This window comes from Ranitomeya variabilis, chromosome 6 (assembly GCF_051348905.1).
Source record: "Ranitomeya variabilis isolate aRanVar5 chromosome 6, aRanVar5.hap1, whole genome shotgun sequence".
NCBI classification, from domain to species: Eukaryota; Metazoa; Chordata; class Amphibia; order Anura; family Dendrobatidae; genus Ranitomeya; species Ranitomeya variabilis.
Genome location: NC_135237.1, coordinates 458,101,096 through 458,125,760, shown reverse-complemented (window position 1 = coordinate 458,125,760; position 24,665 = coordinate 458,101,096).

The window sequence follows — 24,665 nt, the reverse complement described above, 5'->3', positions numbered from 1 at the left end:
TGTATTAAAGTGAGGCCAGCTGCACCATCTATAGCCACATGTGCTTCATCGTCAGCTCAGGAAGGCCGGCTATGAGTAAGCAATTCTATTATAATGCGGCTATGGACCATGAGTCTCTTTTCATCACAGTAGATTGTGCTACAGAGTAAATATCTAGACATTTTATTTTATTTTTATACGTTTTGTTTTAGGACATCTGGGATTTTAATTATGGCTTCCAAATGCTCTAGACACGGCACTCTTACAGAAGCACTAAATATTGTTATTATAATGTTATTTTATGCCCTTGATGGTTCTTTTTGGTCTTGCAACTACATCTGACTAACTCACCGAACCGAAGGGTCCAGGGGTGTTTGACTGCTTGTGGGACTCCCTCCAATTGCTTGTGCTCCTTTGCAGTTTTCTATCCACTCCAATCTAAGACCTATGTTTGATATTACAACTCTTTCCAATATAAGCTTCATTGCGTACTGCAGCCCTGCAGGTCCTGGGAGTAAGACAACATATTGACAGCACATCTTAGCGATATGCCACCATTTTTTCCTGTCTCACAATTAATGGTTGGCGAGATGTTCTTTTCCTGAAATACTGTGCTCTTTTTTCTCCACACATTGATCATTGTGGCCAAAGAGTTTTATTTTGACCTCATCAGTCCATAGGACTTGTTTCCAAAATAGATCAGGCTTGTTTTGATGTTCTTTTGCATACTTCTAATGCTGAATTTTATGGCGAGGATGCAGGAGATGTGTTCTTCTGATGACCCTTCCTGACGGCCATATTTGTGCCGGTGTCTCTGAACAGTAGAACAATATGCCATAATTCCAGAGTCTGTTAAATCTTTCTGAAGATCTTCTGCAGTGAAATAGGGGGTTCTGATTTGCCTTACTATCAATCCAATGAGCAGCTCTCATTGAAATTTTACTTGGTCTTCTAGACTTTATCTTGACCTCCACTGTTCTTGTTAACTGCTATTTCTCAATTACATTTCGAACTGAGGAAAGGGCAACTTGAAAATGCTTTGCTACCTTCTCATAGCCTTCTCCTACCTTGTAGGCCTCCACCATTTTCATTTTCAGAGTGCTAGGCCGCTGCTTTGAAGAACCCATGGCTGCTGTCTTTCGGTACAAGGTTAGAGGAGGCCGTGTTTTTATAAAGCTGGGAAATTTGCATCACCTGTCCTTTCCTAACGATGATAGTGAAAGCCATAACCAAGGCCTAATTTTTGACCCATTTTCCCTTTTATCATTTTTAAAATGAAAAAAAAATCAATAAATGAATAAAAATGACTATATATATATATATATAGAGAGAGAGAGAGAGAGAGAGAGAGAGGGAGAGAGATCTGCCTAACATTCAAAGGAAATGTGTCATCTTTAACTGTATTCCTTTTAGAGATCATTTCATTTTTAACTTGCTTAACTGTTCACAATAGCAGTAATTTTGGCCAGGGGTGTCCAAACATTTACATGCCACTGTATATTGACAAACAGCCTTAACGAGTTGATATATATCTACAATGTAGTAGAATGTTTAGTAGACAAAGTGATGGTCTTGCACGTATTCGCTGGTCTTGCTTCTGGCAATTACACAATGGCTGTCTTCATGCCCATGAGAAAGGCTTTTAGATTCCCTTTCAAAGTGCAGTGTTAGGCATGCAGATTAATCCATGGCTTATTATTGGCCTGCATTTTGACACTTGGCAGAGTAACACAGCATATACTGTACCTAGCACTTAAAGTCATAAAGACAAGAGAGATCATAGCTTTAGTGAATGAGAGGAATTTTACAAGCCCTTGCATGATTAACTTATGTACCATTTTAGGATCCTATAAAACAGATAGATGTTAAAAAATACGATCCAGTGACTTACTAAAGCTAAAAAATAAAAAGAATCACTTTTGCTAAATATCAGAAAGTATTTTAATTGTGTTTTGCTTTTGTGCTTTTTATCATTTTCTTCAGTTATAAAGGCCTAATTTCTCATGGAGTTAAAGCTCCATCAACCAACCGACCCCAAACTGTTGATTAGAGAGATGGTATGGGGTTGCAGTACAGTGGAGAGTGTTGTGAACTCCGTTTTCAGGCTCCCTCTTGTGGTCACAGATGGTATTGTGTGACTGGTTTTTTGGCTCCCCCTGGTGGTTTGGTTTATTATCCTGCGGGTCTGGCTGGATCAGCTGCCTCGTTATTCACCAGGGAGGCTCCTATTTAGCTCTGCTTCACTTCCACTTGTTGCCGGCTATCAATGTATTCAGTGCTATTCTGATTGCTCTTGATCATCTCGTTTTCTGCCTCTTCAGGATAAGCTAAGTTCTGTTTGAATATTTTTGCTCATCTGCTTGCAATATGATTTCTGTGTATGATGAGTCTAGTCCAGCTTGCTAATATGTGATTTCTTTTTGCTGGTAAGCTCTGGGGTCGGAGTTGCTTCCCCCGCACCGTTAGTTGGTGCGGGGGCTCGAGCAATCTCTGCGTGGATATTTTGAATAGGGTTTTGTATTGACCGCACAGTCCCCTTCCTATTTTCTGCTATCTAGTATTAGCGGGCCTCGTTTGCTAAATCTAATTTCATCCCTGCGTTTGTGCTTTCCCCTTAACTAACCGTTAATATTTGTGGGGGGCTATTCTATTTCTTTGGGGTCATTTCACTGAGGCAAGCGAGAACTTTCTTTCCCTCTAGGAATAGTCAGTTTCTCCGGCCGTGACGAGATGTTTAGGAATTTTTTAGGTAACGTTCCACGGCTACTTTTAGTTGTGTGCGGATAGGATCAGGTTGCGGTCAATCTAGCTACCACTTCCCCAGAGCTAGTTGTCCGTTAGTACTTAGCTTGTCAGACCTGCGATCCTTGCCACTGGGATCATAACAGGAGAGATGCTGTCTAGATACTACCTAACAGTCCCTTTATTACATTGCACACAAACAGATCTTTAGAAAAAGGATTTCTAAAGTCCCTTTTATGATATATTACTGAGGACTTTGATGGGTCGTTAGTGTTCATAGACTAGTCAGCCCACTAAGCCTGATCACGCCCCTGCCGGCATCATCATCAGCTCTATAGTTACCTTGTGCATGCACGCGGCTTCTTTCTCACTGCATTGATCCTGTGAAGCAGGGTGTACGCGTGCCGGCTTCACAAGTACATCACCTTTAAGTTTATTGTAAGTAGCTATTATTCATAGAAAAAAATTACTTCTTAAATTCTTAACTTCTTCTTCTTATGGTACATCACAGTAATGTTAGAAAACCCCACAATGGTCACAGAAATAACTTGAATCTGACAAAAGTAATAATTAAAAAAATCTATGATAATGAACTAATGAAAGTCAGACATTGCTTTTCAACCATTGCTTCCACAGAATTAAAAAAAAATAAAACTCATGAAATAGGCCTGGACACAAATGATGGTACCTGTTATGACCCCAATGGCGAGGGTCTCAGAGGAACGTGGAAGTCTGCAGAATACAAAAATCCAGCTCATAGGGCAGTGGTAACTGGGTTGACCATATATCTACTCCTAACGCCAACACTAGAAGTAGCCGGGGATCATTCCTACGTTGATTCTAGATGACACGCGCCAGCCGGAGAATCTAGCTACCCCTAGTAGAGGAAAACAAAAGACCTTTCTTGCCTCCAGAGAAGGGGACCCCGAAGCTGGATAGAAGCCCCCCACAAATAATGACGGTGAGGTAAGAGGAAATGACAAACACAGAAATGAACCAGGTTTAGCACAGAGAGGCCCGCTTACTGATAGCAGAATAAAGAAAGGTAACTTATATGGTCAACAAAAACCCTATCAAAATCCACACTGGAAATTCAAGAACCCCCGAACCGTCTAACGGTCCGGGGGGAGAACACCAGCCCCCTAGAGCTTCCAGCAAAGGTCAGGATATAGATTTGGAACAAGCTGGACAAAAATACAAAACCAAAACAAATAGCAAAAAGCAAAAGGCAGACTTAGCTGATATAACTGGAACCAGGATCAGTAGACAAGAGCACAGCAGACTAGCTCTGATAACTACGTTGCCAGGCATTGAACTGAAGGTCCAGGGAGCTTATATAGCAACACCCCTAACTAACGACCCAGGTGCGGATAAAAGGAATGACAGAAAAACCAGAGTCAAAAAACTAGTAACCACTAGAGGGAGCAAAAAGCAAATTCACAACAGTACCCCCCCCTTAGTGAGGGGTCACCGAACCCTCACCACGACCACCAGGGCGATCAGGATGAGCGGCATGAAAGGCACGAACTAAATCGGCCGCATGAACATCAGAGGCGACCACCCAGGATTTATCCTCCTGACCATAGCCCTTCCACTTGACCAGGTACTGAAGTCTCCGCCTGGAGAGGCGAGAATCCAAGATCTTCTCCACCACGTACTCCAACTCGCCCTCAACCAACACCGGAGCAGGAGGCTCAGCAGAAGGAACTACAGGCACAATGTACCGCCGCAACAAGGACCTATGAAATACATTGTGAATAGCAAACGACACAGGAAGATCCAGACGAAAAGATACAGGATTAAGGATTTCCAATATCTTGTAAGGCCCAATAAAACGAGGTTTAAATTTGGGAGAGGAGACCTTCATAGGAACAAAGCGGGAAGAAAGCCATACCAAATCCCCAACGCGTAGTCGGGGACCCACACCGCGGCGGCGGTTGGCAAAGCGCTGAGCCTTCTCCTGTGACAACTTCAAGTTGTCCACCACATGATTCCAGATCTGCTGCAACCTATCCACCACAGAATCCACCCCAGGACAGTCAGAAGGCTCCACATGACCCGAAGAAAAGCGAGGATGGAAACCAGAGTTGCAGAAAAAAGGCGAAACCAAGGTGGCGGAACTAGCCCGATTATTAAGGGCAAACTCAGCCAACGGCAAGAATGTCACCCAATCGTCCTGATCAGCAGAGACAAAACACCTCAAATAAGCCTCCAAAGTCTGATTGGTTCGCTCCGTCTGTCCATTAGTCTGAGGATGGAAAGCAGACGAAAACGACAAATCAATGCCCATCCTACTACAAAAGGATCGCCAGAACCTGGAAACGAACTGGGATCCTCTGTCTGACACAATATTCTCAGGGATGCCGTGCAAACGAACCACGTTCTGGAAAAACACAGGAACCAGATCGGAAGAGGAAGGCAGCTTAGGCAAAGGAACCAAATGGACCATCTTGGAGAAGCGATCACAAATCACCCAGATAACGGACATGCCCTGAGATAGCGGAAGATCAGAAATGAAATCCATGGAGATATGTGTCCAAGGTCTCTTCGGGACAGGCAAGGGCAAGAGCAAACCGCTGGCACGAGAACAGCAAGGCTTAGCTCGAGCACAAGTCCCACAGGACTGCACAAATGACCGAACATCCCTTGGCAAGGAAGGCCACCAAAAGGACCTGGCCACCAGATCTCTGGTGCCAAAAATTCCCGGGTGACCTGCCAACACCGAGGAATGAACCTCGGAAATGACTCTGCTGGTCCACTTATCCGGGACAAACAGTCTGTCAGGTGGACAAGACTCAGGCCTATCAGCCTGAAATCTCTGCAACACACGTCGCAGATCCGGAGAAATAGCTGACAAGATAACTCCATCTTTAAGAATACCAACAGGATCAGCGACTCCAGGAGCATCAGGCACAAAGCTCCTAGAAAGAGCATCGGCCTTCACATTCTTTGAACCTGGTAAATACGAGACAACAAAATCAAAGCGGGAGAAAAACAATGACCAGCGGGCCTGTCTCGGATTAAGGCGTTTAGCAGACTCGAGATACATCAGATTTTTGTGATCAGTCAAGACCACCACACGATGCTTAGCACCCTCGAGCCAATGACGCCACTCCTCAAATGCCCATTTCATGGCCAACAACTCCCGATTGCCCACATCATAATTTCGCTCGGCAGGCGAAAACTTCCTAGAGAAAAAGGCACAAGGTTTCATAACAGAGCAACCAGGGCCTCTCTGCGACAAAACGGCCCCTGCCCCAATCTCCGAAGCATCCACCTCAACCTGAAAGGGAAGTGAGACGTCAGGCTGGCACAAAACAGGCGCCGAAGTAAACCGGCGTTTCAACTCCTGGAAAGCCTCCACGGCAGCAGGAGCCCAGTTAGCTACATCGGAGCCCTTCTTGGTCATATCCGTCAAAGGTTTCACAATGCTAGAAAAATTAGCGATAAAACGACGGTAGAAGTTAGCGAAGCCCAAGAACTTCTGAAGACTCTTAACTGACGAGGGCTGAGTCCAATCAAGAATAGCTCGGACCTTGACTGGGTCCATCTCCACAGCAGAAGGGGAAAAAATGAACCCCAAAAAGGGAACCTTCTGCACACCAAAGAGACACTTTGAGCCCTTGACAAACAAAGAATTTTCACGCAAAATTTTAAAGACCAACCTGACCTGCTCCACATGCGAATCCCAATTATCAGAAAAAAACAAAATATCATCCAGATAAACAATCAAAAATTTATCCAGATACTTCCGGAAAATGTCATGCATAAAGGACTGAAAAACTGAAGGCGCATTGGAGAGCCCAAAAGGCATCACCAAGTACTCAAAATGACCTTCGGGCGTATTGAATGCGGTTTTCCATTCATCACCTTGCTTAATGCGCACAAGGTTGTACGCACCACGAAGGTCTATCTTGGTGAACCACTTGGCACCCTTAATCCGGGCAAACAAGTCAGACAACAGCGGTAAAGGATACTGAAATTTGACAGTGATCTTATTTAAAAGCCGATAATCAATACAAGGTCTCAAAGATCCGTCCTTTTTTGCCACAAAAAAGAATCCCGCACCAAGAGGGGAAGAAGACGGACGAATATGTCCTTTCTCCAGAGACTCCTTGATATATGAACGCATAGCGGTATGTTCAGGTACCGACAGATTAAACAGTCTTCCCTTAGGAAATTTACTGCCTGGGATCAAATCTATAGCACAGTCACAGTCCCTATGAGGAGGCAGTGCACTGGACTCAGACTCACTGAAGACATCCTGATAATCAGACAAATACTCCGGAACTTCCGAAGGCGTAGAAGAAGCAATAGACACAGGCAGGGAATCCCCATGAATACCACGACAGCCCCAACTTGAGACTGACATAGCCTTCCAGTCCAGGACTGGATTATGGGTCTGTAACCATGGCAGCCCTAAAACGACCAAATCATGCATTTTATGTAAAACCAGGAAACGTATCACCTCGCGGTGTTCAGGAGTCATGCACATGGTAACCTGTGTCCAATACTGCGGTTTATTTGCTGCCAATGGTGTAGCATCAATACCCCTAAGAGGAATAGGATTTTCTAATGGTTCAAGAGTAAAACCACAGCGCTTAGCAAATGAGAGATCCATGAGACTCAGGGCAGCACCTGAATCTACAAACGCCATGACAGGATAAGATGACAGTGAGCAAATCAAAGTTACAGACAGAATAAATTTAGGTTGCAAATTACCAACGGTGACAGGACTAACAACCTTAGCTATACGTTTAGAGCATGCTGAGATAACATGTGTAGAATCACCACAGTAGTAGCACAAGCCATTCCGGCGTCTATGAATTTTCCGCTCATTTCTAGTCAGGATTCTATCACATTGCATTAAATCAGGTGTCTGTTCAGACAACACCATGAGGGAATTTGCGGTTTTTCTATCACATTGCACCGAATTAGGTGTCTGTTCAGACAACACCATGAGGGAATTTGCGGTTTTGCGCTCCCGCAACCGCCGGTCAATTTGAATAGCCAGTGCCATAGTATAATTCAGACCTGTGGGAATGGGAAAACCCACCATAACATTCTTAATGGCTTCAGAAAGGCCATTTCTAAAATTAGCGGCCAGTGCACACTCGTTCCAATGTGTCAGCACGGACCATTTCCGAAATTTTTGGCAATACACTTCAGCCTCGTCCTGCCCCTGAGACATAGCCAGCAAGGCCTTTTCTGCCTGAATCTCAAGATTGGGTTCCTCATAAAGTAAACCGAGCGCCAGAAAAAACGCATCAAGATCAGCCAATGCCGGATCTCCTGGCGCCAGCGAAAAAGCCCAATCCTGAGGGTCGCCCCGTAAGAACGAAATAACAATTTTTACTTGCTGAGCAGAATCTCCAGATGAACAGGGTCTCAGGGACAGAAACAATTTACAATTATTCACGAAATTCCTAAACTTAAACCTGTCTCCGGAAAACAGTTCAGGAATCGGTATTTTAGGTTCTGACCTAGGATTTCTGATAACATAGTCTTGTATGCCCTGCACACGAGTAGCCAGCTGGTCCACACTTGTAATCAAGGTCTGGACATTCATGTCTGCAGCAAGCATAGCCACTCTGAGGTAAAGGGGAAGAAGAAAAAAAAAAAAAAAACTCAGAATCTTCTTTCTTATAATCCCTCTTCTGCAATGCATTAAACATTTAATACTGGCCTGGCAAACTGTTATGACCCCAATGGCGAGGGTCTCAGAGGAACGTGGAAGTCTGCAGAATACAAAAATCCAGCTCATAGGGCAGTGGTAACTGGGTTGACCATATATCTACTCCTAACGCCAACACTAGAAGTAGCCGGGGATCATTCCTACGTTGATTCTAGATGACACGCGCCAGCCGGAGAATCTAGCTACCCCTAGTAGAGGAAAACAAAAGACCTTTCTTGCCTCCAGAGAAGGGGACCCCGAAGCTGGATAGAAGCCCCCCACAAATAATGACGGTGAGGTAAGAGGAAATGACAAACACAGAAATGAACCAGGTTTAGCACAGAGAGGCCCGCTTACTGATAGCAGAATAAAGAAAGGTAACTTATATGGTCAACAAAAACCCTATCAAAATCCACACTGGAAATTCAAGAACCCCCGAACCGTCTAACGGTCCGGGGGGAGAACACCAGCCCCCTAGAGCTTCCAGCAAAGGTCAGGATATAGATTTGGAACAAGCTGGACAAAAATACAAAACCAAAACAAATAGCAAAAAGCAAAAGGCAGACTTAGCTGATATAACTGGAACCAGGATCAGTAGACAAGAGCACAGCAGACTAGCTCTGATAACTACGTTGCCAGGCATTGAACTGAAGGTCCAGGGAGCTTATATAGCAACACCCCTAACTAACGACCCAGGTGCGGATAAAAGGAATGACAGAAAAACCAGAGTCAAAAAACTAGTAACCACTAGAGGGAGCAAAAAGCAAATTCACAACAGGTACCCCTGAAAATAATGTGACAAAAGGGACATGTTAAATCAAGGTGTGTCCGTGTGTCCACTGACTAGCATCACAGGTGTCTACAATCTTGGAATGAGTGAGTGGCCTGTATATATAGGGATACAGATACTCACTGTGCTGTTTGGTGACATGGTGTGCTTCACACTCAAAATGGACCAGAGCACGCGAAGGAAAGAGTTGTTTTAGGAGATTAGAAAGAAAATGATAGGCAAACATGTTAAAGGTAAAAGTTATAAGACCGTCTCCAAACTTTTTGGCAAGGCACATCAGCTCTATGTTCACAGATGGAAAAATGAAGCATATCAAGAAAAGAACACTGTCCCTACTGTGAAACATGGAGGAGGCTTTGTTATGTTCTAGGGTTGCTTTGCTGCATCTGGCACAGGGTGTCTAGAATCTGTGCAGGATACAATGAAATCTCAAGACTAGGGTTGAGCGAAACGGGTCGTTCATTTTCATAAGTCGCCGACTTTTGGCAAAGTCGGCGTCTCATGAAACCCGACCCGATCCCTGTGTGGGGTCGGCCATGCGGTACGCGATCTTGGCACCAAAGTCGCGTTTCGTATGACGCGATTAGCGCCATTTTTTCAGCCAATGAATGAGCGTGGGCAGAGTGATGACATAGGTGTTAGGGGAGTGAACGCCTATCGTCATGCTATCGCTTGTGCGCAGTAGCGATTTGGAATGTGCAAATCGAAATTTTCTGTTCTGGGATGGAGGGGAGAGAAAGAGAAAGAGAGAGAGAGAGAGAGAGAGAGAGAGAGAGAGAGAGAGAAAGAGAGAAAATAATAATATCTTCACTGGGTTTCGTGTTTCGGCCGAAACCCGACTTTTCACTGTGGTCGGCCGATTTCACTCGACTCGACTTTTATGACAGTCGGGTTTCACAAAACCCGGCACGACCCTAAAAAACTAAAGGTCGCTCAACCCTACTCAAGACTATCAAGAGATTCTAGAGAGAAATGTGCTGCCCAGTGTCAGAAAGCTTGTTCTCAGTCACAGTTCATGGATCTTGCAACAGGATAATGACCCTAAACACACAGCTAAAAACACCCAAGAATGGCTAAGAGGAAAACATTGAACTATTCTGAAGTGGCCTTCTATGAGCCCTGACCTAAATCCTATTGAGCATCTTTGGAAAGAGCTGAACATGCCGTCTGGAGAAGGCAACCTTCAAACATGAGACAACTGGAGCAGTTTGCTCTTGAGGAGTGGGCCAAAATACCTGTTCAGAAGTGCAGAAGTCTCACTGACAGTTACAGGAATCGTTTGATTGCAGTGATTGCCTCAAAAGGTTGTGCAACAAAATATTAAGGGTACCATCATTTCTGTCCAGACCCATTTCATGAGTTTCATTTATTTTTTAAATTCTGTGGAAGCATGGTTGAAAAGCAATGTCTGACATTTATTTGTTCATATCATAGATATTTTAGTTATTATTACTTTTTTCAGATTCAAGTTATTTCTGTGACCATTATGGGTTTTTCTTTCATTAACCCTTTAACGACCGCCTATACACCTTTTAACGGCCGCAGTTAAGGGTACTTAAACCACAGAGCTGCTTTTTAATGGCACTGAGGTTTAAGGGTACAGTGCCCCCCAGAGTCAGAATGTCTCCGGTGGTAGCTGAGACCCCAGAGAACATGATTCAGGTTGGTTTTTACTGACGTGGTGTTGCGATCGCTGTTATTAATGGTATAACAGTGACCGCAAAAAAAAGTCAGATTTTCCATTTAATTTCTCTCGATCACATCAGAGAAGAGAGAAATAAGATCCCCGATGGCCCCCCTGTACCTCTGGAGTCCCTGCATCCCCCACTGTGAAATCCCATGGGGTGCTGGCGTCTTCTTCCGGTAGAAAATGGCAGACATATGCAGTGCGCCGGCAGAGATCTGCACTCGGCAACAATAGAAAATTTTTCCTATTGGTTCATTTTGATCACTGTGATAGACCCGGTCACGGTGATCAAAATAAAAATAATTGCAAATAAAATCCCCCCTTTATCATCCCCTTAGTTAGGGAAAAATAATAAAATAAAAAATATATATTTATTTCCATTTTTCCATTAAGGTTAGAGCTGGGCTAAAGTGAGTTGGGCTAAAGTTAGGGTTAGGGCTAGCATTAGGCTTAGCTTTAGGGTTAGTGTTAGCATTAGGGCTAGTGTTAGGGCTAGGGTTGTGTTAGGGCTAGGTTTAGGGTTGGGATTACGGTTAGGGGTGTGTTAGGGTTAGGTTTGTGGTTAGGGTTATGGTTGGAATTAGGGGTGTGTTGGCATTAGGGCTGTGGTATGGGATTAGTGTTATTGGTGTGTTAGGTTTGTGGTTAGGGTTATGCTTAGGGTTGAGATTAGGGATAGGGGTTTGTTAGGGTTAGGGTTGTGGTTAGGGTTATGGTTGGGATTATGGTTAGGGGTGTGTTGGGGTTAGGGTTGGAGTTAGAATTGGTTTTTTTCCACTGTTTAGGTACATCAGGGGGTCTCCAAACGCGACATGGCTCCACCTTTGATTCCAGCCAATTTTGCCTTCAAAAGGTCAAATGGTGCTCCCTCCCTTCTGAGCCTTGCCATACACCCAAACAGTGGTCTACACCCACATATGGTGTATGAACATATTCAAGACAAATTGCACAAGAAATTTGGGGGTCTAATTTCTCCTGCTGCCCTTGGGAAAATAAAACTTTGGGGCAAAAAGGTAGTTTTTGTGGAAAAAATATTTTTTTTATTTTCACGACTTTATGTTATAAACTTCTGTGAAGCACTTGGGGGTTCAAAGTGCTCACCACACATCAAGATAAGTTACTTTGGGGGTCTATTTTCCAATATGAGGTCACTTGTGGGGGGTTTCCGCTGTTTAGGCACATCAGGGGCTCTCCAAACGTGACATGGCGTCTGATCTCAATTCCAGCCAATTCTGCGTTGAAAAAAGTCAAAATGTGCTCCTTCCCTTCCGAGCTCTGCCGAGCGCCCAAACAGTGGTTTACCCCCACATATCGGGTATCAGCGTATTAAGGACCAATTGTACAACAACTTTTGTGGTTCAATTTCTCTGTTTACACTTGTGAAAATAAAAAAAAATGGGTTCTGAAGTAAAATATTTGTGAAAAAAGTGAATTTTTCATTTTTTCCTTCCATATTGCTTCAGTTCCTGTGAAGCACGTAAAGGGTTATTAAACTTCTTGAATGTGGTTTTGAGCACATTGAGGGGTGCAGTTTTTAGAATGGTGTCACTTTTCGGTATTTTCTGACATGTACACTCCTCAAAGTGAATTCAAATGTGATGCGGACCCTAAAAAATGGTTTTGTAAATTTTGTTGTAAAAATGAGATATCATTGGTCAACTTTTAACCCTTATAACTTCCTATAAAAAAAATGTAGTTTCCAAAATTGTGCTGGTGTAAAGTACACATGTGGGAAATGTTATTTATTAAGTATTTTGTTTGACATGTCTCTGATTTAAGGGCATAAAAATTCAAAGTTTGAAAATTGCAAAATTTTTGCCATATTTCCATTTTTTTAATAAATAAACACAAGTCCTATCGAAGAAATTTTATTGCTATCATGAAGTACAATATATCACGAAACAACAAAATCTCAGAATCACTAGGATACGTTGAAGTGTTCCAGAGTTATAACCACATAAAGTGACAATGGTCAGAATTGTACAAATTGGCTTGGTCATTAAGCAGCAAATTGGCTCTGTCACTAAGGGGTAAAGCGAGGAGTACCAACAATTTTGACCATGTGTGTATATGGAAATTTCACAAGATACGTTTTCTTTATCAGCTTTATGTTTGTATTATTTCTGATCACAAAGAACAAGAGTGTGCATGTTTTCCATTATTGGATTTTCTTACTGATTTCCTGGGAAATAAGAGGATTACTAGTAAACTTTATGCTTCAATACATTCAAAGGTGTTTTAAAAAAGGCAAATATGTCAGTGGGAAATCAATATAGATATGGAGTTTCACAAATGAACAGTGGGCAAATATTTTTAAACTGGAAATTTGTAAATTACATCAAAGTCAAAGATTCCCTTCAAGCTCTTCCATATCTTGTGAAACAATATACAGTGGGGCAAAAAAGTATTTAGTCAGTCAGCAATAGTGCAAGTTCCACCACTTAAAAAGATGAGAGGTGTCTGTAATTTACATCATAGGTAGACCTCAACTATGGGAGACAAACTGAGACAAAAAAAATCCAGAAAATCACATTGTCTGTTTTTTTATCATTTTATTTGCATATTATGGTGGAAAATAAGTATTTGGTCAGAAACAAACAATCAAGATTTCTGGCTCTCACAGACCTGTAACTTCTTCTTTAAGAGTCTCCTCTTTCCTCCACTCATTACCTGTAGTAATGGCACCTGTTTAAACTTGTTATCAGTATAAAAAGACACCTGTGCACACCCTCAAACAGTCTGACTCCAAACTCCACTATGGTGAAGACCAAAGAGCTGTCAAAGGACACCAGAAACAAAATTGTAGCCCTGCACCAGGCTGGGAAGACTAAATCTGCAATAGCCAACCAGCTTGGAGTGAAGAAATCAACAGTGGGAGCAATAATTAGAAAATGGAAGACATTCAAGACCACTGATAATCTCCCTCGATCTGGGGCTCCACGCAAAATCCCACCCCGTGGGGTCAGAATGATCACAAGAACGGTGAGCAAAAATCCCAGAACCACGCGGGGGGACCTAGTGAATGAACTGCAGAGAGCTGGGACCAATGTAACAAGGCCTACCATAAGTAACACACTATGCCACCATGGACTCAGATCCTGCAGTGCCAGACGTGTCCCACTGCTTAAGCCAGTACATGTCCGGGCCCGTCTGAAGTTTGCTAGAGAGCATTTGGATGATCCAGAGGAGTTTTGGGAGAATGTCCTATGGTCTGATGAAACCAAACTGGAACTGTTTGGTAGAAACACAACTTGTCGTGTTTGGAGGAAAAAGAATACTGAGTTGCATCCATCAAACACCATACCTACTGTAAAGCATGGTGGTGGAAACATCATGCTTTGGGGCTGTTTCTCTGCAAAGGGGCCAGGACGACTGATCCGGGTACATGAAAGAATGAATGGGGCCATGTATCGTGAGATTTTGAGTGCAAACCTCCTTCCATCAGCAAGGGCATTGAAGATGAAACGTGGCTGGGTCTTTCAACATGACAATGATCCAAAGCACACTGCCAGGGCAACGAAGGAGTGGCTTCGTAAGAAGCATTTCAAGGTCCTGGAGTGGCCTAGCCAGTCTCCAGATCTCAACCCTATAGAAAACCTTTGGAGGGAGTTGAAAGTCCGTATTGCCAAGCGAAAAGCCAAAAACATCACTGCTCTAGAGGAGATCTGCATGGAGGAATGGGCCAACATACCAACAACAGTGTGTGGCAACCTTGTGAAGACTTACAGAAAACGTTTGACCTCTGTCATTGCCAACAAAGGATATTTTACAAAGTATTGAGATTAAATTGTGTTTCTGACCAAATACTTATTTTCCACCATAATATGCAAATTAAATGTTAAAAAAACAGACAATGTGATTTTCTGGATTTTTTTTGTCTCAGTTTGTCTCCCATAGTTGAGGTCTACCTATGATGTAAATTACAGACGCCTCTCATCTTTTTAAGTGGTGGAACTTGCACTATTGCTGACTGACTAAATACTTTTTTGCCCCACTGTAAATATCACTGAGATGGTGGGAAAAGTGTTAGTCTTCTTGAATAATGTGTGGATGGAGAATCCTGGAAGGTGCTTAAATGAAGGAAATTATTTTGTCAGGAATACAATATTTGTCAGGACTTTCTTAATCCCATAAATCCCTGATATCACAGGCCGGGAAGGTCACGAGTATCACCGCTGTGATCTTTGGAGCGAACCGCTCTCTGCTGCCCCCTATCATCCAGACAATTACACGATTGGCCGACGATCAACTGAGAAGTTCCACTAGGCTGGATATCGGGAAATTAACAGTGAGCATACGTAATATACACCTCCGGATTCCAACACAGGGAATATGTGTACACATCCCGGTACGATCACAGCTAACTCTCCGATAACCCCAGACTACTCGCCGCCACAAGTAATCTGTTTCAGTCGATTAGGCACCGTACGGTAGCTATCACTTCAAAGCATAGTTTACAGAACAGAAGGAACAGAACTATTAAATTTTATATTTAATCCAAAGGGAGGCAGTGTTTATGAAAAATATACAAAAGATTTTACAAGGGGGAAAAAACAATACAGCATAAAGTTACGTAAAATAAAAGAGATTAATAGGAGGCACACTATCTGGAAGGACCTGCGCTATGTGCCGATGACTATCGCTATGGACATCAAATCCTATGGAGCTAAGTAGCAGTCATTAATAAGATGTGTATATACTCCTGATGAACCTCAGTTTGAGAGGGGAAATGCGTTGAGTTGTTTATGAGCTATGTTTATATATACATATAGCATGGCATATTGTATTATGACAGTTTGGGCATGCTTAATATGGGGTTGATAATTGATATGGAGCATTGTCTCTAGAGAACTGTTTTTCTCTTTTCTTTGGCTGGGTCCCTTTGGAGGTGGGGGGCTTCATATAGAAATTGCCAATTAGTTCCCCTATTACAGGCTCCTTGAGGAACTATTGCTAATATTGCACCTTATAGTCATAATTGTAACAACAGTAATCAAAAGCCTAATCTATATTGCCATTGTAGGCCTCTTTTGGCTACATTTTCCTGCACTAGGGAATAACCTTGGGATAGCCGTCGAGGAGTGGGGGTGCCATATGTCGCGATTGCTTTAGGGTGCCAACCCCCGCTGTGAGGTAGGGTCAGGATATAGGGTTAGTGTTACTCCACCTGGCCCCCAACAATCTGCACCTATCACATTTATTACATTGCTATTGTATTCCTTTCTTTTCTACCAGTTATCCCATAGGGACTTCAAGAATAGAAGGGACATCCGACGGTGAGCGGGGGCACCATGGCATAGGTTGTAGGGTGCCAACCTCCGCTGCTAGGTAGGGTGACAGTGAGTATCAGGCTATAGGGTCAGGCACCTCCTAAGGCCTTTTCTATTTATTTTTTATCAAGTTTTTCTTCTGTTGGTGATGGTCTTATGTGCACCGGTTTTTATATAAATGATTAATAAAAGGTCATTTTTTAACCCCTTTCTGCCAGCTGACGGAATGGTATGTCAGCTGGGAGAACCCCCGCTTTGAAGTGGGCTCCGGCGGTGAGCCCACCTCAGAGCCGCGACATGTCAGCTGTTTTGTACAGCTGACACGTGCGCGCAATGAGCGTGAGCGGAATCGCGATCCGCCCGCACCTATTAATTTGTTAAATGCCACTGTCAAACACTGACTGCGGCATTTAACTAGCGCTCCCGGCCGCGAGTGCTCGCGCCGCTGACCCCCGTCACATGATCGGGGGTCATCGGTGCATTGCACTACAGCAAATAACCTAAATCCTTAGTTTGTAGAGTAGATAAAACATATACCTTTATTGAACAAGCTAAAACCATGAAACAACTACAACAGATATACACATAAATCACACAACCGTGCTCTCTAGCATGAACCCTATCTGGGGTACTACATGCCACTGCCTGCCAGCGGAGGTTGGCACCCTACACACAAATACGAGATTGGCGCCCCCACTCAACGGCGGCTGACCCTGCAACTCCTAACATGCGCCCTATGCCAGAAGGTGTACCACACACACTGCCATGGATACCCGACAGGAAGATTGTTGATAAACCAGCATGGGTAGATTTATGAAATTTTTTATTTTACCCTTAAAGGGGCTGCATGTGGCAGGGTGAGAGACACGGACTAAAGACAGGTGCAAAAAAAAACAAAATTGTGCTCGTGCAAAAAACAACCACTCACTACCTCTGTACCCTGTCCAGGGATGCCCTGCCTGACTGTGGAGGTTGGCACCCTACTGTACAGCGGAAATGGCGCCCCCACACAATGATGGCTGACCCTGGAATAACCCTATGGATATGCTAAACCTGCATCTGGATAAACACCGAGTGGGGTATAATTAAAGATATAATTTATCCCCTAAGGCAGAGCAGGCAGGCAGGAGCGCAACTCCACAGATCACATGGACAGAAAAATGAGGCATAACCGATAAACCATATCATATCTCATTTACAGAGGATAAGAGCCGATACTTATCATGTTGATGAGCTGAACACCTCAACGCGTTTCGCCGCAAGGCTCATCAGGAGGCCCAGATATGTAGATGCTGCATGGAATCAGAACCGATCTGCTTATATACACATGTAAGTTGTTAAGTGCTGCTGGGCAGGACTCAAATGGCTGAATGCTAGAGCTAGACTTGAAAACCGCCATTTTGATGAAGCCATATTGAACCCTCACTCAATGTACCAAAGCACTATGAGCAACAGCTCGTTACTATAAATCTCTGCTTGATTGTAGACACACTTACTGTTTCATGTGTTGTGGAAAATGGCCGGTAAAAACACAAAGATCCGCTCCCTATCATCTCCCTCGTACCACTGGAGCAGACCGGATGCCGGCGTGCGCGTCAGCCGATTTGCATGCACCTGCGCATATCCGGAAGTCCAGCCACCTAACCTCAATCAGGCAGTCGGCACCCACTGCCCGACTGCGCATGTCAGAAATCCGTGCCCTAGAGCACAATGGCCGACATGCGCCTGCATATAGGTCTACGCATGTCCGGAAGTGCAGATGAACACACCACAGTCCTGTCATCGATATCCAAACATTATGGAGCGCACGTGACAGGCCTCCTGTGCAATAGAGCGCGGTGGCTGGCAGCCATCGTGCCGTAGCCAATGCTGCTTAATCAATTCACACCGCGCACAGGGACTTCGGCAATGACAGTCATATGCTGTCATCAGATCATAGCATAGGTGGAGGACTACTGCACATTTATTAAAACAGTACATAATGCGTTTGCCTGCTGATTAATACTTATTGCCAGGCAAACCAATTCCACTAGAGGGGCACATTCAAATGTTATACAACACTATCATGTTTTGGTAGTGGATAGACAACACATACCAAAATGGTAAAAACGCAGATAAATTACTGAATTACAATGGAATATCTAGTGCGTCCTAGTAAACTGATATATGATGAGCCAAATAACACCTGAAGTTCCCACTCATATGTAATACTAGTGTGTCACAGAGTTAACAGACATGTGTATACAAAAATAGTGTATATTTAAATCAAATCAAATGACTAGATGAGCCATAATATATGATATCATGTATATTTGCAGATGAATACTGCATAATTCCATAACCGGAATTTCAATGGTGGCATGACTAGCAACAAATTTCCAATGTCGGTACCCACTTAGTTACATCTAGAACCATACAACCAGACAGGGAGAGGGTATGACTGGTTACAGGAAGCATGCATATGAAATATATTCATTTAAACCCCGTGGGGCTAAACACCCAATGCGGTAAATCCATGCGCATTCCTTCTGCAGGAGGAGTCTATCAAAGTCCCCACCTCTCAAGTTCGGTGTATATACCTCGATGATGCTGAAGGATATTTCATTTGTGTTACCACAGTGCACATCATTCATATGCCTAGCTATTGGTGTATCACGTTTATGCTTGATGTCCCCAATATGCTCTCCTACGCGCCTCCTGAATTCCCTCTTCGTCTTCCCTACGTAATCTTTGGGACAGTGGCACGTGGCTATGTAGATTACCCCACTGGTCTTACAGTTTGTAAAATCCCGAATATAGTATTTAATACCCGTGGACGAACTCGTAACAAATTTCCCGGGCTTCATATACTTGCAATTTACACAACCACCACATCTGAAGAACCCACATGTCCTACGGTCAAGCCATGTGCCACCACCAACTGATCTCTTAAAGTGACTGTGCACTAGATTGTCTCTCAGAGACCTGCCCTTTCTGTAGGTAATCAAGGGCCTAGGGCCTATACAATTTGTCAAGTCGGGATCCGAGGTTAGAATATCCCAATATTTAGAAAGGACTTTTCTCACTCTCTCATTTTGGCTATCGAAAGTGCCGATGATTCTTGTCAGCTCGGAGTTGTTTGTGGACGGTCTCAATTTTGGTTGCAAAAGAGTGCTTCTGTCCTGTAGGAAGGCATGCTTATAAGATGCTTCAATAACACCCCTCGGATATCCCTTCTCCATAAACCTCCTCTTCATATCATCCGACTGCTCAACATATGTAGCCACATCGGAGCAGTTCCTTCTCAGCCTCATAAACTGACCTTTAGGTATACCACGTTTTAATGCTCGTGGATGATGACTATCCCACCTGAGTAAACTGTTTGTACTCGTGGGTTTGCGGTATATCTGTGTCTTTAAGCTACCATCATCACTCTTCTGAATAAGCACGTCCAAAAACGGCAATATTTTGTCATTAATTTCAAAGGTAAATTTCATACCTATATCATTTATGTTTAATTCCTGGACAAAATCAATAAATTCCTGTTTGGTGCCCTGCCAGATGACAAAGACGTCGTCTATAAATCTGTACCAGATTAACACTAGACGATGCCACCATTTACAGGCATCAGTAAAGACAAAGGTTTCCTCCCACCAGCCCAGGAACAAGTTGGCATACGATGGGGCACAGGGACTCCCCATCGCAGTACCCCTGAGCTGGTGGAAGTACTTCCTGTCAAACATGAAAAAATTTTTGGTGAGTGTAAATCTCAAAAGATCAAGGACAAATTGATTATGGTCCATATGGTGGATTGCTCTAGATCTCAGGAAATTACCGACAGCTTCAAGGCCCAGGTGATGTGGGATGTTACTATATAAGGCCTCCACGTCAATTGAGGCTAAGAAGGAACCGCTACCGACCTGGATACCCTCCAATTTTAATATTAAGTCAGATGTGTCCCTGATGTAAGAAGGAAGAGTAAGTACAAAGGGATGAAGTACCTCATCAATATACACCCCACAGTTTTTAGTCAGCGATTCTGATCCGGACACTATGGGGCGGCCTTTTAGTGGATCCAGCCCCTTGTGTACCTTGGGTAAGGTGTAAAAAGTTGCAGTCAGGGGATGTGCAGGCAGCAGGAAATCATATTCACTTTTAGAGATCAGTCTATTGATAAAGGCTGTCCCCAGTAGGCTAGTCAATTCGGTCTTATACTGAGTTGTGGGGTCAGACTTGAGAATCTCATATGTCATAGAGTCTCTTAAAATAGTATGACACATTTTCAAATAATTAGTCTCAGTCATAATGACTAGATTCCCCCCCTTATCGGAGGGTTTAATAATCAAGTCATTATTTTTAGTCAATTTCATTAGAGCCTCCTGTTCACCTTCAGTGAGGTTAGATTCCCTAGATCTTGAGGGAATTTTCTTTAGATCTCTTTCTACCATCATAAGGAAGATATCGACACTGGAGAGCTCTCCCTGTGGTGGCATTTTCTTACTCTTATTTTTTAATGAACGGTGCATTGCCATAACAAGCAGAGGTCTCCTTGAGACCTTTATGGTTGTTGATGGCCGATTGCTTTGAGCGCCACCCTGTGGTCGGCGTTCAAAGCAACCCTGCATGTCTGCTACATAGAGGTGATCTGTGCTTCACCTCTATGTAGCAGAGGCGAACGAGTTGTGCATGCTTCTAGCCTCCTATGGAGGCTATTGAAGCATGCCAAAAAAATTTAAAAAAAGTGTTTAAAAATATTAAAAAAATATAAAATCTATAAAAGTTCAAATCACCCCCCTTTCGCCCCAATCAAAATAAAACAATAAAAAAAAAAAAATCAAACCTACACATATTTGGTATCGCCATGTTCAGAATCGCCCGATCTATCAATAAAAACAAAGGATTAACCTGATCGCTAAATGGCGTAGCGAGAAAAAAAATCAAAGCGCCAAAATTACATTTTTCTGGTCGCCGCAAAATTGCATTAAAATACAATAATGGGTGATCAAAAGAACGTATCTGCACCAATATGGTATCATTAAAAACATCAGCTCGGCACACAAAAAATAAGCCCTCACCCGACCCCAGATCACAAAAATTGGAGACGCTACCGTTATCGGAAAATTGCGCAGATTTTTTTTTTTCAGCAAACTTTTTTTCACCACTTAGATGAAAGAGAACCTAGACATGTTTGGTGTCTATGAACTCGTAATGACCTGGAGAATCATAATGACAGGTTAGTTTTAGCATTTAGTGAACCTAGCAAAAAACAAGTGTGAGATTGCACTTTTTTTGCAATTTCATCGCACTTGGAATTTTTTTCCTGTTTTCTGTTACGTGACATGGTAAAACCAATGGTATCGTTCAAAAGTACAACTCGTCTCGCAAAACATAAGCCCTCACAGGGCCATATTAATGGAAAAATAAAAAAGCTATGGCTCTGGAAATAAGGGGAGTGAAAAACGAAAACAGCTCTGGGGGGTGAAGGGGTTAATATTGTTTTTTTCTGTGAATGAGCTCCAATGAACACCAGCTAGCCGCTTAGCTATGCCCCTTCCTGGGCAAGTACGGCCCTGTGGGTACACAAATCCACATGTGCCATGGTAGTGTGTAACAGAAGCCCTAACCACAATTAATATTTGGACTGTGGCTTCCATTACGGAACATAAGATCATTATATTCAATTGACAACTTTCAGTCTGCTGATCATTGAAGTGCCGTCTTGCGGTGCACTAATGTGTAATTATAGTACAATTCCTATATCCTTTATAATGGCACAAACGTTACCGAACTTAACAATATCAAGATGTACCCTATTATACCATACAGTGGTTAAAAAAAATTTAAGTTGCATGAGTGAGATTTTAGGATTTGTATAATGATATATACACAAGGTTTAAAGGATCCATATAATGTAAACAGGTGCCACGCAAATACAGCTCTGGCAAAAATTAAGAGACCACTGCAACTGTAAAATGTTCAGTTTGTCTGATTTTTCTCTTTATAGGTACCGTATATACTCGAGCATAAGTCGAGATTTTCAACCCATTTTTTAGGCTGAAAGTGCCCCTCTTGGCTTATACTCGAGTCATTGTCCCATGGGGTTGGCGGGGGAGGGGGAGCAGCAGGAGTAGCGGCTGTCACGTCATGCTCACCCTCACCTGATGCTTCTCTGCATGTCCCTGCTTCTCTGATGGTCTCTGGCGCCTGCAGCTCTTCCTGTGTTCAGAAGTCACGTGGCACCACTCACTAAGGTAATGAATATGGACGCGACTCCACTCCCATAGGCGTGGAGCGCATATTCATTACTTTAATGAGCGGTAACATATGGACGCTGAACACAGGAACAAGCTGCCGGCGCGCGCTGGAAACCATCGGAGAAGCAGGAACTTGCAGACCTCACCATGCCAAGAGGGGGTGAGTATGACGAGGGAGGGTGAGCCATGCGATATTCACCTGTCCCCGTTCCACCGCCGCGCTGTGTCTTCCGCGTCCTCTGGCTGTGACGTTCAGGTCAGAGGGCGCGATGACGTGTTTAGTGCACGCCCTCTGCCTGAACAGTCACTGCAGAGAGCCAGAAGACAGCGGCGCGCGGCAGTGGAACGGGGACAGGTGAATATCGCAAGTGCCGGGGGCATGAGCCAGCAGTGACTCTGGCACCTGGCCTCACATAGCGCACCACCCTGCTCAGGACACCGCCACTGGGCGCCCAGTGATTAGAGGTATGTCTTTTTTTTCTTTTAATCGCAGCAGCAGCATACGGGGCATATTACTCTATGGAGCATCTTATAATAATAATAATAATAATAATCTTTATTTTTATAAAGGAGCCATCAAGGAGCCTTTATGGGGCCATCAACCTTTATGGAGCATCATATGGGGCATATTATTCTATGGAGCACCTTATGGGGCCATCAACCTTTATGGAGCAGCATATGGGGCAAATTATGCTATGGAACATCTTATGGGGACATCAACCTTTATGGAGCAGCATATGGGGCATATTATTCTATGGAGCATCTTATGGGGACGTCATTATCCTTTGTGCAGCAGCAGCATTATATGGGGCATATTTTAATATGGAGCATCTTATGGGGCCTTCATTAACCTTTGTGCAGCATTATATGGGGCACATTTTTGTATGGAGCATCTTATGGGGCCCATCATGAACTTTATGGAGCATTATATGGGGCGTATTCTGTATGGAGCATCTTATGGGGCCCATCATGTACTGTATGGAGCATTATATGGGGCTCCTGATTCAATATGGATATTTAAAAACATTTAACCTACTGATGTCTCAATCAATTTACTTTTATTGGGATCTATTTTTCTTTTTGAAATGTACCAGTAGCTGCTGCATTTCCCACCCTAGGCTTATACTTGAGTCAATAAGTTTTCCCAGTTTTTTATGGCAAAATTAGGGGGGTCGGCTTATACTCGAGTCAGCTTATACTCTAGTATATACGGTATTTTTTTGAGTAAAATGTAAATTGTTCTTTTATTCTATAAACTACTGACATGTCTCCAAAGTTCCAAGCAATAAATTTTGTATTTATTTTCTGAAAATGAGAAATGGTCAAAATAACAAAAAAATGCATTGCTTGCAGACCTCAAATAATGCAAAAAAAAAGTTCATAATCATTTAGAAACAACAATACTAATGTTTTAACTCAGGAAGAGTTCAGAAATCAATATTTTGTGGAATAACCATGATTTTTAATCACAGCTTTCATGTGTCTTGGCATGCTTTCCACCGGTCTTTCACACTACTTTTGGGTGACCCTCTGCCACTCCTGGTACAAAATTTTAAGCAGTTCTTCTTTGTTTGATGGCTTGTGACTATCCAGCTGCCTCTTGATTACATTCCAGAGGTTTTTAATGGGTTTCAGGTCTGGTGATTGGGCTGAGAATGACAGAGATTTGATGTGGTTGTCTTTCATCCACACCTTGATTGACCTAACTGTGTGGCATGGCGCATTGTCCTACTGGAAAAAACAGTCTTCAGAGTTGGGTAACATGGCCTGAGCATAAGGAATTGTTTTTCCCGGATAACCTTGTATGCAGCTTGATATATAGAATTGTGAAGCACTTGGCTTTTTACATAATTAATTTTATTTGATTATTAATTACATCACGTTCCTCATGTGTATATATATTTTGTTTTTTTAAGTACTCTATGTATTTCAATCATGAGGATTTATTATTATGAACACTTTGCTTTTTTATTTGTTTTTTTCTTCCGATGTTTAAATAACATATATACAGCTCTGGCAAAAATTAAGAAACCACAGCACAGTTTTATAAAAATCAGCATCTCAACATGTCTGACAGCCATTCCATTCCAGTGTCAGTTGAATTCCAACCAGAGTACACCACATTCTACATACTCTGTGTGCAGAATTATTAGGCAAGTTGTATTTTAGAGGATTATTTTTATTATTGATCAACAACTATGTTCTCAATCAACCCAAAAGACTCATAAACATCAAAGCTTAATAGTTTTGGAGGTTGGAGTGTTTTTTTTTTAGATTTGGCTATCTTAGG